The 13,021-nt window shown below is 39.3% G+C and overlaps 1 protein-coding gene across 1 annotated transcript in view; it reads right to left on the bottom strand.

The window, feature by feature from the left end:
• KCNN2 (potassium calcium-activated channel subfamily N member 2) overlaps positions 1–13,021 on the bottom strand; it is a 91,304-nt gene extending 78,283 nt beyond the window's left edge. Inside the window, exon 1 of the mRNA XM_061369132.1 lies at positions 12,918–13,021. The gene's annotated coding sequence lies outside the window, so the exon portion shown is untranslated. The remainder of the gene's footprint in view (positions 1–12,917) is intronic.

The following is a 13,021-nucleotide window of genomic DNA, read 5'->3' as shown; positions in this document are numbered from 1 at the left end:
CATGAAACAAATATAGGCGTGATTAGAAAAATCATAGGGTAGTTCTTAATTTTTCACCATCAAACTGTAAAAAAATATCAAATGTGTTTTCACATTAGCAAAACAAATCCTTGATTAGACAGTGCACTTAAGACATTTTGTGTGTGTACGAAAGGGAAAAGATTGCACTCACTTTTGGCAGATAGTATTTAAAATTATCTTGACAAGTCAAGGAAATAATCTGTGTATGATATGTTTCCGTAGGAATAACCAACTGTAGAAGTTCAAGTTGAAGAACGTCTAAGCACGAGCTTCACAGGAAAAGAGTTGGAGATGGAATGACTCACAGACCAAAGAGGTTTCACCAGCTCATACTTGTGCAATCATCTGACAGTCAAGACTATGGAACCCACATGAGGAGAAGCCTTTACTAATGAGAATCCTCTGTTCTAAGTACCACAGTTTAGAAACTTGTATTACTGGAAAGCTTCCAGAGGAGATTAAGAGATGGAAACATAAAGGGCAGGGTGGGTGGATGAGCTGGAGACGGCAGAGGTATTCATTTGGTCTAGGGGCTACACAGCAATGAGCAAATTAATAAATATTTTCCTTTCTCCTGGATGTAAAAGGAGAGGCAATAACACTGAGCTGCATATATATATTAGGTGTCTTTAATTGTGTGGACAGTTAAGGGCAAGAATGAATCATCTAGAAAAGATTATAGAATCTTCTAGAAAAAAAAATGTACTTGGAACCTTTCAGGCAGACTTCCTGAGGTGTAGAATGAACTAGATAATCTTTATTGTATCTGTAAGTGCTAAGAATCCAGCTCCTGCTCTTAGCTAGTTTTAGAGAAGCTCGTGATATATACTTAGCCCAATGTATATAATTACTCACCCTTAGATCATGTTTCCCCACTGCTGACACAATGAGTACAATTCATGCTGTTCTTACCACAGTCAATACAGCTGTCTCTCACTGACCTCTCTAGCAGCAGCATCGAAAGACTATTGTTTCCTGACCTACCTTGTGTTTGTATCCCTGACATATTTCTGGAGGGCGGATGCCTTTTCCAAATCCATTCCTATTTGATTTTTAATCAAGGTTGGTTTTAAAAAACCTCCACTTAATGCTCCATCTGTAGGGTTTTCTTCAATGACAGCACTGCAGATGTGACAAAATTGAAGTTCCATCTACTGGAACAGAGGGTTCTCCTTGCTCACTGTTTCCGTACTCTGGTGTTATGCCAATGCCGTGTGATGCAAGCCAGAGCAACATTGTCTTTGTATGTCTACTGGAGCACAATGTTCAGTGCACCACAATGCCATGTTATCAGCTTTTGTGTGCTGGTACAATTGATGGCAATAACTCCTTGAATTAAATGCATCAATGTATCTGAACAATGGATTGTGGGGCTATTTTTTTCCTATTTCCAATTTAGAGGAACAAATGATTTTTATTTATTTCAGCTATAGTTAGTGCTGTAATAGAGTTCAACTTATATCCACAGAAAACAATTAAAACAACATTGTGTGTTCACCATTTCTTCTCTGTTGCTGCAGAAAAACACCTTTAAGATGGCATAGGAAATCTGTCTGATTAAAACAAAAAAAGAAAACCAACTTTAATTCTCCTCTATTCCTCCTATCATCACAGAATTATCTTCAATAACACTTTCCCACCGCCATAGCAAGTTGCATAACATTGCTGAGAACAAGTTATTGTCCTAATTTACAAGAACGATCCTTACTTTGACTGAGGAAATAACGATGTCTGTTACTGGCAAACTTTTCTCAAATTTCAGGCTTGTCATCCTCTCTGACTTTCATAATAATACTAGATACAGAAATTTCTCAATTACTGCTGAATCTTCTACCTTACTTTAGAAAAACATTTACATGGTTTGGTGGTGGTCTTGGCAGTCCTGTGGTAATGGCTGCACTTGATGACCCTAAAGGTCTTTCCAATCTAGTTGATTCTATAATTCTATGATTCAATCTATAATTCTATGATTCAATGAAAACTAACTGCAGACATCTTAAAATTAGTCTTCAGCATGTAGATGCCAGACAAGTCTGGAGAGGGTGGATTACCTCAAAAACCAGACTGGAACATGATCGTACATTAGTGTCCCAGATTGTCTTAATTTACCAAAGAGGAATGAAACTTAACATATCACTAAATCAAGATGATGGGGTGGTTCTAATGGCACAACTGCCCCTTTATATTCCCAGCTCACTAGAAACTATCCAAAGAGAACCTGGTTGCAGTGATCTTGCTACATACCTTCTCCATGCAGAGCTGTGTTAAACTTTGCATGTGAAAAGTGCACAAATCAAAGAATTAATAAAAATGTAAGAATAGTTCGGTTATTGTGTGGTATGCCAAAATCTGTCTCAGTTTTTTACGTGTGAAGATCTAGTTTGTGTTTGACGCAGGTTTCTTAAGATCTGATTACTCCAGAGATACATTACTTTTCAGGAGTCCTCTATAGACTACAACATTCTTCTGAAACAAGGCAATGCCCACAAGTGAAGCAAGCAAAAACAAATTTAAAAAAATACTCTTTAAAGGCCCTCAGGTTTGAATTTCTTGAAGAGATCACTCTTCCCACATTGCAGAATTTTGCTGTAGACGTTCTCCTGACCATAACCATGGAAGGGGAAAAGAAAAAGGCATGTAGTACGCAAGCAAGAGTATCACCTTGACTGCAGTGCTTTCAGAAATTCACCTATGGAAATGCTTTGGGTTAGAAAGCTAATCTAGGCTACAGTACTTTCTGATGAAAGTTAGATGCATTGGCAATTCCAACAGCCTTAAGGAGTGACAAAGCAATTAAACTTCCACATGGTGACAGGCCCACCTGTTGCGGAAAATATAGTGCTTGGACTGATGCCTAACTGTGTAGAGAATGCCCAATAGCTGTTACTTCCTATAGAAAGGAGAGAAGTTTTTTTTCTTGCTGACCAAGAAAGCTCATGATTTCGTTTCCATAGTAAAATAGATTAAAATAATTTCACAAATTATGTCAGACAATAACAGTGGAAATTCCATCATGTCCAGAATGAATTTTATGTCAGAATCCATATATATTCATCTGAAGAAGTTCTGACATTTGTCTGCAACATGGTGAACAAAGGTAGAGGATTTTTTGCTAGAGGGTAGAGACGACACTTGAACCAGGGTTAAATTTCTGAGTTTCTCTCATAAGTTCTCCTGTCATGTATCTACCGTATAGATTTATGCCACCCAACTGGGGTAGAACAGGGGTGTGTGATGAAAAGGCTTTGACTTTTCTCTAGCCAAAGTGCACTCCTCTGCACAAAACACTTTTTTCTCTGAACAGCTATGTGAATAAATTGTTACAAACTTTTGGAGAACAAAAAAAAAAAAAAAAAAGGGAATTGCTCACTGTCCTGGGTTTAGCAGTAGCAGTCATTTTTCTCGGTAGCTGGTGCAGTGCTGTGTTTTAACTTTTGGGCTGGGAACAGAGCTGATAACAATGATGTTTTGGTTTGGCCAAGGACTTTGTGAGCCTCATGCTCTGCCAGGGAGGAGGGGAAGCCGGGAGGAAGCAGAGACAGGACACCTGACCCAAACTGACCAAAGAGGTATTCCATACCACAGCATGTCATGCGCAGGATGTAACTGGGAGTTACCCGGAAGGGCTAAGTGGACTGCAGGGTTGGAGGAGGTATTGGTCGGTGCTTGGTCAGGCTGGGGGGGCGAGTTATCGGTCGCCTAGTGATGAGGTGTTGGATTCTCTTCCCTTGTTATTTCCTTTATCATTACTATTACTGGTGGTAGCAGTACTGATTTGTGTTATACCTTAGTTACTAAACTGTTCTTATCTCAACCCATGGGAGTTGCATTCTTTCTGATTCTCCTCTCCGTCCCTCCAGGAGTAGGGGGAGGGCAAGAGGGGGGGGGGAAGGCGAGTGGGTGAACAAGCTGTCTGGCTGGGGTTAAACCATGACACACACTCAGAACACTGTTTTATTATTTTTTTTATAACTCTGTTAAATATCTGTTGATCCAAGGCAAAAGATGAGCTACGACTCCATCAACATTTTTTTAATTTTTCCAATTCACTGAAATGGCCAATGTTCAATATTTTGGAGAAGCCATCCTTTTCACCTCCACAAACTTTTCCTCACTCAAAGGCTATGTATTTTATATATATATGTATACAAATCAGTGTTTCAGACTCCCTGTATATAAACCAAGAAAAACATATACTATGTTTACACATCTCATAGATTTGTTTTAGGTATCAGAGATCAGTTTTAGAAGAAAACAATCACTGTACAAATTTTACTCAAGTTTATTGCTTTAAAATTTTTATAAAACATAGAATCATAGAATAGTTAGGGTTGGAAAGCACCTTAAGATCATCAAGATCCAACCCCCCTGCCATGGGCAAGGACACCTCGCACTAAACCATATCACTGAAGGCCTCATCCAACCTGGCCTTGAACACTGCCAGGGATGGAGCATTCACAACCTCCCTGGGCAACCCATTCCAGTGCCTCATCACCCTAACAGGAAAGAATTTCCTCCTTATATCCAATCTAAACTTCCCCTGTTTAAGTTTGAACCCATCACCCCTTGTCCTACCACTACAGTCCCTAATGAAGACTCCCTCCCCAGCATCCCTATAGGCCCCCTTCAGATACTGGAAGGCTGCTATGAGGTCTCCACGCAGCCTTCTCTTCTCCAGGCTGAACAGCCCCAACTTTCTCAGCCTGTCTACATACGGGAGGTGCTCCAGTGCCCTGATCATTCTCATGGACCTCCTCTGGGCTTGTTCCAACAGATCCATGTTCTTTTAATGTTGAGGACACCAGAACTGCACACAATACTCCAAACGACGTCTCACAAGAGCAGAGTAAAGGGGCAGGATCACCTCCTTCGACCTGCTAGTCACACTCCTTTTGATGCAGCCCAGGATACAGTTGGCTTTCTGGGCTGCAAGCGCACACTGAAGCCGGCTCATGTTCATTTTCTCATTGACTAGCACCCCCAAGTCCTTCTCCGCAGGACTGCTCTGAATCTCTTCTCCGCCCAGCCTGCAGCTGTGTCTGGGATTGCTCTGACCCAGGTGTAGGACCTTGCACTTGGCATGGTTAAACTTCATGAGGTTGGCATCACCCCACCTCCCAAGCGTGTCAAGGTCCCTCTGGATGGCATTCCTTCTCTCCAGCGGATCAACCGAACCACACAGCTTGGTGTCATCAGCAAACTTGCTGAGCGTGCACTCAATCCCACTGTCCATGTGAGCGACAAAGATGTTGAACAAGACCAGTCCCAACACCGATCGCTGTGGGACACGACTTGTAACTGGTCTCTGGGTAGACACTGAGCCATTGACCACAACTCTTTGTGTGCAGCCATCCAGCCAGTTCTTTATCCACCAAAGTTAGTTCTTCCTGAAAGTCAGTTCTTAGAACCTGTAATATCTTATTTATATATATGTTACCTATTTGACTACCCTTGCATTCTTAAATCATCATCTGAGGTATACTGCAATAAAGATGCTAGTAAAGGATGGTAATGTGGCCCTTATGAGGCATATGTGTGTAAGGAAATTGTTTAAACAGCACGCTTTGAAGAGTGATAAGTTGATTTTACAGAAAAGTGTCTTGTGTCTCATTAGACTACATCAGAAGTAACAAAATATGAGGTTCTTGTGGAGCTGATGGCATAACAGCAGACCATCAACAGACTACACCTGATAACTACTGGGAAACTGGTAAGAAAATGATACCTTGGTGTCTCATTCAACAGTAAAAACCTATGAAAAGAACAACAAGAAAACAAAAAAAAATTACTGAATTCCCAAATACTTGCTGAGAGAAGGCAAAAGACCCTGGTCTGAATTAAAATGATCCTTTGATGTTATTATTTTCCATCGTGTATATAGGAACTTGCAAGTATTTTGACTATTGTAATCTTTAATATTAAAAAAGTCTAGAAAATAAAGAAATGAGGGGTGTTTTTTCCTCATAACTGGAGAAATGCACATACAAGAGGGCTTGAGGGAAGGGGTATAGAAAAAGAACAAAATCAGTTAAGCTCAGCAGTACCTGAAAATGGAGTGTCAGAATGAAATGGCAGGAAAACATACTTTTGAGTTCTAATTTTTTCTTTTCATAACTTAGAGCCATATGCAACAAAAGCATTTTACTAGTTACCAGAAACAATCCTATTTTAAGAATATAGGACCCGTACAAATGCCTTGCCCTCAAGTGACAGTCAGAAACTTCAATTTTCTAGTGTTTATAGTAAAAAAATCAGGGAGCGGAAAGAATTTTAACTGCCACTAAGCTCACAGTTCAGAGACATTACATCTCATTACATAGATTGTGCGATAGGTTTTGGTGTCATCTTGATGATTTCACCACAGTGACAATTTCAATGAAGTCTGACAAGGAATTATAGAGTGTTATTTTGCATCCAGGTTCTGGACCATTAACACATTTGGGAAGGAAAGGAGAACATCATAGTGCCCTCATATGCCACATACCTCTTGCTGTGAAAAAACCATCATTTTTCTATTAGCAAAGGGCAGCTATTGATTCATTATCTGGTCCAAATCCCACTTCCTCCAAAGCTGCCCAAAGAACCAGAAGCACATTATTCTCGCATAGGTAAATTTCCAATTATATATTTTTAAGTGACATTATTGCTTTGCCCATGTTCTTTCACTGTCATTTTTATTATGTGTTTAAGTGACATTATTTCCATTTGACATATGGCAACGTGCTTGAAAGCAGCAATTATTCTATGTATTTTGAGAAAGAAAAACAAAATCCCAAGTTATAGCAGTTTCGAATCATGCTTTTTCAGAAAAGAAAAAAGTTTTCATTGGCTCATAGAAAGTTTTCCAATACAGCTGGTTTTCCTGGAGCTTTGACAGTAGAGATGTGCCTCTGAATTGTAAACATAGCTGCTGGTTTGGCCATGAGAAATTTGGTTTAAAATATAAGCCCTTTTGAATAAAATGCGCTTGGACTGTTGTACCTTGTGAGTTACTGAAAAAAAGATGCAGATTCAAGAGGAATCCATTCTTTCCCAAATGCTCAGAAATCACAGGACTAATAATTATTTTTCCTCAGGTGCTTTTAAACTCACTCCAGCCATTGTTCAACCTTTTGTAGGCTCTGCAGAAAAGATGATGTGCTTTGACCATCAGTTATTTTACTAGCCAATTTTATTTCCCTTTTGTTTTGTATACTATCTCCTGCTTTGTTGAATCTGCTTATTTTTCAGGTTAGAATTTAGTAATTCTCCTAGGTAAGGACAATTTCTGTGTTGTGTGAGGATAGTGCCTAACATAGAATGGCACTGCCCCTACTCAAGTCTTCTGGAAGCAGAAGTTATACACTAATCAATCTTTTAGTTTCATGTGCTATTTTCAGTTACTTGAGATGTAACTTCAGGGTTAGGGTTACTGTAATATTTGCCCAATTAAAACACCCACTAGACAGAAAAGTGCACTTCACTTGGTGGATTTCAGGAAACTCTCTAAGAAGCAGCAGAAATAGCCTGAATGATGGTCTATTTAGCCTTCCTCAGAGTAAAAAATAAAAGTGAAACATCATGGGCAAAGCAAGGAAAACTCTTGACAGTCCTGACAATGCTACAAGCAACAAGTAGGAACTGAGGAACCATGTATGTATTCTGAGAGGTAACAGAGGTCCACTAATCCTCATCAATCCACTAATGCTGACTTGCTCTGAAAGTAGTTAATAACTACCTAACTGTAGGCAACCCAAACATTTGTCTAAACAGAAAGCAGGGTGTGAGTACTAGGCAATAACACCATAGTTCAGTTTCCAGCCAGCAGAAACAAGTCCATCTTTTCTGTTTTAAACAATTTTTCCTAAGCAAATTGTTCTGAAAAAACAAACCACGACTTTTTAAAGTGTCCCTGGTGTATTATTCGTCTCTCTTTACTGCTACTTTTCAAAACCATTGAAGAATTGATACAAAAATGAAGAGCAGATGCTTCCTCTTGATTAGTCTTCATTTACTTAAAAACACACAAACAAAAAAACCCACCAGTATGTCAACTTTGATCAGTATGCACTACACTAACTACTGGGCAGTTCAGTCTGTCCTCATTTTCTGCTGCACAGCTTATGTATGCAACTGCTTCTGTATGCAAATACATCCCAGCATCATAATGAATTGCTGTTGTAAGATTCACCTATTCCATTTGTGAATTTTAAATAAAGAAAATAAACATTTCTGAGTTATTTAAAATGGAAACTCTTTGTAAATTGCTGATCAAACTAGCTGAGTGTGTTAAGCCAACTTGAACTGTGTTTGCTTATGTACTTTTGTGATTTTGAGGAGAGATTTAGATATTAGAAAAACTTCATTATGAGTGAAGTGAGATACTGGCATAGGATTCCCAAAGAAGCTGTGGCTGCCCGATCCCTGGCAATGTTCAAGACCAGGTTAGCTGGGGCTTTGGGCAACCTGGTCTAGTGGAAGGTGTCCCTCCGGCAGGGGGATTGGAACTGCATGAGCTTTAAGATCCCTTCCAACCCACAATCATTCTGATTTTATGATTCTATGTTCAAGGAGAAATGCGCATCCTTTTGTGAAGCAGTAGCATTACAGTCTGGTGGTTGACAAATGAGAACCAGGTAACGTAGCAAGAGCTGCCCTGGAAGGAACACAGCTGTTGTAAGCCAGAGTACATGTCTGCATGGGTCTCCCTCCCAGTCAGAGCGAAGATTACATGATACCTTCTGGCACAAGTGTGCAAGCACCTGGAGTACCTCAGGGGATAGGAAATGCAGGGAGATGCCAGATGGCAAATCCATGCAAGAGAAACCACAACAAGAGTTAACCAAACTGCCACTAGCCAGCAGAAAAACCACTTGCAACCTGTCTCTGCCCAGTTTTTGGAAATTGCTTATTGTTGAGAGCAAGCCCCACACTCAGTTGCCTACAGACGTGTCTGACAGCAACACTAGCAGTAACAAAGGACTTTATTGATAAATAACTACACTAGGTGAAAGCTAGCCAAGATAAAATATATAGAATAAGTCACAAATGCTATTTTGAGTAGGAGAGGCTGAAATGGTAGTAATCTAGACAGAAGGAATATCAACTACACTGCAAGCGGGAATAGTAACGATTAGACAAAAGCTGAACACACCCTTTAGAAGGACCTCAGAGATCTTTCCAAACCCAGTGAGTCTGTGTGCATTCACGTTGACAACACTGCTTCCACCACAGTTGTGCCAAAGATACTCTAAAGCAAATGGAGCTTTTTTGCAGGCTGCTACTGCTGAACCCAGGACGGCTTTGAAAGGAGCAGCTTCAATAGGATTGAACAATAACAGTTCCTCAAGAGAATATTTTGGAACTTAAGAGGTAAAGCAGCATGGGAAATATGGGGTGAAATCATGGTCTTTCAAATGAAAGATTATCCAGTGCTGAGGTGCATTATAGTAAAGTGCATTATTAAAAGTGGCACTGAGTCAAGTTATCTTTTGTTTCAAAATAAATGCCCTGGAATTCTTTTCTGTGAAGGATGAAAGTGTGGGTTAAGATGAAGCTGAAAAATTAATATTTTAATGCATCATGGAAATAGTTTCCAAAATGCTGATTCACACAAGCCTCTAGAATAGATTTTTATTCCTAAGGCATGTCCAAAAGATCTTTTCCGTTACTGTGCTTTTAAAGTATGTATACATATACTAAGTTTGGCCATTTACATGGTATATTCGTGCAAAATTAACAAAGAAAGAATATTTGAAAGAATGTAAGCATGACATATACAGTAAACAGTAAAAAAATACCATTGTTGTCTGGAGTTTAATTTATAAAATAAGTAATGAAACAAGGTTTCGATTGTGCCTAATGTAATGTAGTTTTTGGATGTTCCAGATTGTGCTTGGGTTTTAATGTTTCAGATACCTACAAATTAATCACTAACTGCAGAGAAGTGGATTCAGTGAGCGGAAGAATAAGGTGTTAGTTCTGTATTTGGATTATGCATTTTTGATGTTTGCCTAGATAGTTTGTTCTACCAGTTATACCAGTGCACTGTACTTATGCTGCAGCAAAATCTGAGAGTTGGATAGGCTTTGCATGGGCAGCAAAGCTGATGCTAGTTCTGAAGAAGAGCTTATTACCTGCAGGAGGAAGGAGAGAAGAGATATACGGACCCCGGCTGGTTCCTTATTTCAGCTCTAATTGAGTAATACTATAGAGAGTTTGATCAGGTCACAGTTTAAAAGCGATAATGTGGAAGACGACATCCCAGCTGAGTCAGCTGAGCAACAGGCTTGGAGATCAGAACCCATATTCCTGAGAGTGAGATGTGAAGCTGCCTCAGACCCAGATCCCAGGCTTACAGGGAGGTCTTAAAGTATAGGAAGGTCGTTAAATAAGGGGATATGGAGGCTGTGGAGGAAAGAAAGGGGGAGAGGAGGAAAGTAGAAAAAACTTCCCCAATTCTCCATATGCGGCCCGCATTAAGCATAAAAGGAAGCAAAACAAACAAAACCACCACCAAACTCCAGTCCTTTGAACAGGTACACACCTGATGTGTCAAATGTAGGTCTCTGCAAAGTGCAGCAACAGCTTAAATAAGCATCTTTTTTCTAATAGTAATCAAGACTACATTTGGAGAGAGGTGATTGGATTACATCTGGATTTAACTTCTGAGTCTGTGCATGTAGAGATGTACCTGTCAATGGTGAAGGATTATAAAGATGAATGAAGCTATCTGGTATTTTGCAATTGCCCACTTTATTCAGAGAGCTCAAAAACACTCAAAAAGGAAAGTGTACACATATTTCCATGCTTTAAATACAGAGTCAAATCAGAAGAACATACTCCTTCATACTTACTACAGGATTAGTGGTGACCTACTCTGCAGGTGGCAATTGGTTTCCCTGAAGTATGGGGCAGGGGGGCAGTTCTGACTTGTCCAAAGTCACAGAGATCTCTTATTTCCTAACACCGAGTCTTTATCACAGGTTTTTCTTTAAAAGTGTTAGGAACTCAGCTTGGTCTGTGCTGTTAAGGACACAAGCTGCAGCTAAGTGTAGAATACTAAGTGTAACAAAAATTGAAAGGTTGCAAGCTTATGAACACTAGGAAAATTTTGACACAGCGCAACAGAGCTCATGAACAAAATATGGTTAAGATCATCTTGTACCATTCTGTCATATTCGTTCTGTAAAGCAGAACATGAAAGCCATGACTTTGGTTCACTCTGACTTTTCAGTTTCCTTTACTTTTATTCCCTCAAGAGCATTCCTCTTTTTTCAAGAAGGAGAGCCTTCTTAGGGTAAAAATGTTAACACTGCATTTATGTGACAAGAAGCCTCTAGATTGTGACACTTCCAACAGCCGCAAACTCACACCTAATTTTTAAGTATCATTGGTATCTTTGAACTTTTTTGCAAAGTCTCACACTCGATTCAGCCAACGGGCTAGATAAAATAAGTATACACACAGGGCTTCAAAAAAAATAATCAAAACCAAAAAAAACCCCACCTGAATAAAAATCACATTGGCATGGACAGGAATTCCAGAGTAGAAGTATTCTGGCCTTTTTGATCTGTATGAGCTACCCACTAGAACAAAACAAGCATGAATGTGCTGTGGCAGATAGCTGCAAATGGCCACTGACTATGTTAATTGTCTTGTCATGGTGTACATTTCCCCACAAGCAGAGGCAAACCCAGTTATTCTGCTAAGTTATCATGCATTTATTATGCGTGCCCCATAATTTCAGGATCTGTTTGTTTTAGCATGTGTGTTGTTCCCTATGTTTCCAGAAAAATTTTCAAGGTGCACAAATGGCTACATATTTATAAACCAAAGCCAAAGGGATGAACTACATTTGCCTCATGCACCTTTGGTTGTATTTCAAAATTTTCAAGGCTGCTTACAAAAAAAATGAGTGACAGTGGTATTAACACAGTACGGAAAGTTGTGATTTTACACCCCTATGTAAACGCTGGGAATTAGAACAGGCCATGGAAGACTGGCAACAAAAATCAAAATAAGTTTCGACATGTTTGCTCATGACTGTGCTTAGTCTACAAGACAGAGTGTATATCTTACAGTTAGGGAAGATGATAATCCTGGAATTACATGCTAATGCATTGGAAAATTCTAAGATCAATAGTAATCAAGATTTTGCAGTAGAACTCGAAGGAAAAGCGTAGACTTTAAACTCTGCAAGTAATGCAGCGATGACAAGCTCATCTGGTTTTGAGTATTTTTTTTAAACAGTGTTCATTGCCAAAACACCTCTACCATGATAACGCATGTTGCTCTTAGTATTCATAACTTTTCCTAACAGGTGGTGCTTCACTGTTGCTTTTCACAAGCGAAACTGCTTACAGGAGTGAGCTTTTGAAGTTCCTTTGCTCTTTTCAGTAAAACAGAAGTCTCATGGGGAAATACAAAATAAAGTAAAATATTTTCCTTCTGCCTCTTTTATTTCATAAAATTATATTGTCAAATCAGATGTGACATTAGGTCAGCATATAGATATAAATGCAATGTTAATTATTTAAAGTCAAGCCACACATTTCTAAGGTTTGAGAGGTGCTTGGATAAACAGTACAGAGCTCCAGACCACCTTTTTTACTTGTGTTGGAAAACAACCCGCAATCTAGAGCCCACCTCAGCTTGGAGCAGAAACTCAGAACTAGAAAAGGAAAAACTTGCATGCTCAAATTAAATGAATATCAGGTATCTGAGCAGCTGGAGAAGCTTAAAGAAAGAATACTATAAAAACTAAAGAAAGAATTACATTAATCTGGTTCCTGAATTATATAATCTCAATAAAATGTCTCACTTTGAATTTTTTGCCTTGAAAAATATTCCAGCTGTTAAAAGCACCTAACTACCGAAGAGAAGTTTTTTCCCAGAAAAATCCTTGCTCAGCTTACCTGTTTTCTCTGTCAGCTCAGAGGAGTCCAGTTCTGTCACTTAGTCTTTTGATAGCACCAGCTGCTGGAGGCTGTCCCCGAAGGTCTTTTGGTTCTAGGATGTG

This window comes from Neopsephotus bourkii, unplaced genomic scaffold, assembly GCF_033783945.1.
Source record: "Neopsephotus bourkii isolate Nb327-2 ecotype Australia unplaced genomic scaffold, CSIRO-AGI_Nbou_v1 NB_1476, whole genome shotgun sequence".
Taxonomy (NCBI): Eukaryota; Metazoa; Chordata; class Aves; order Psittaciformes; family Psittacidae; genus Neopsephotus; species Neopsephotus bourkii.
This window is presented reverse-complemented; position numbering and strand designations above follow the sequence as displayed.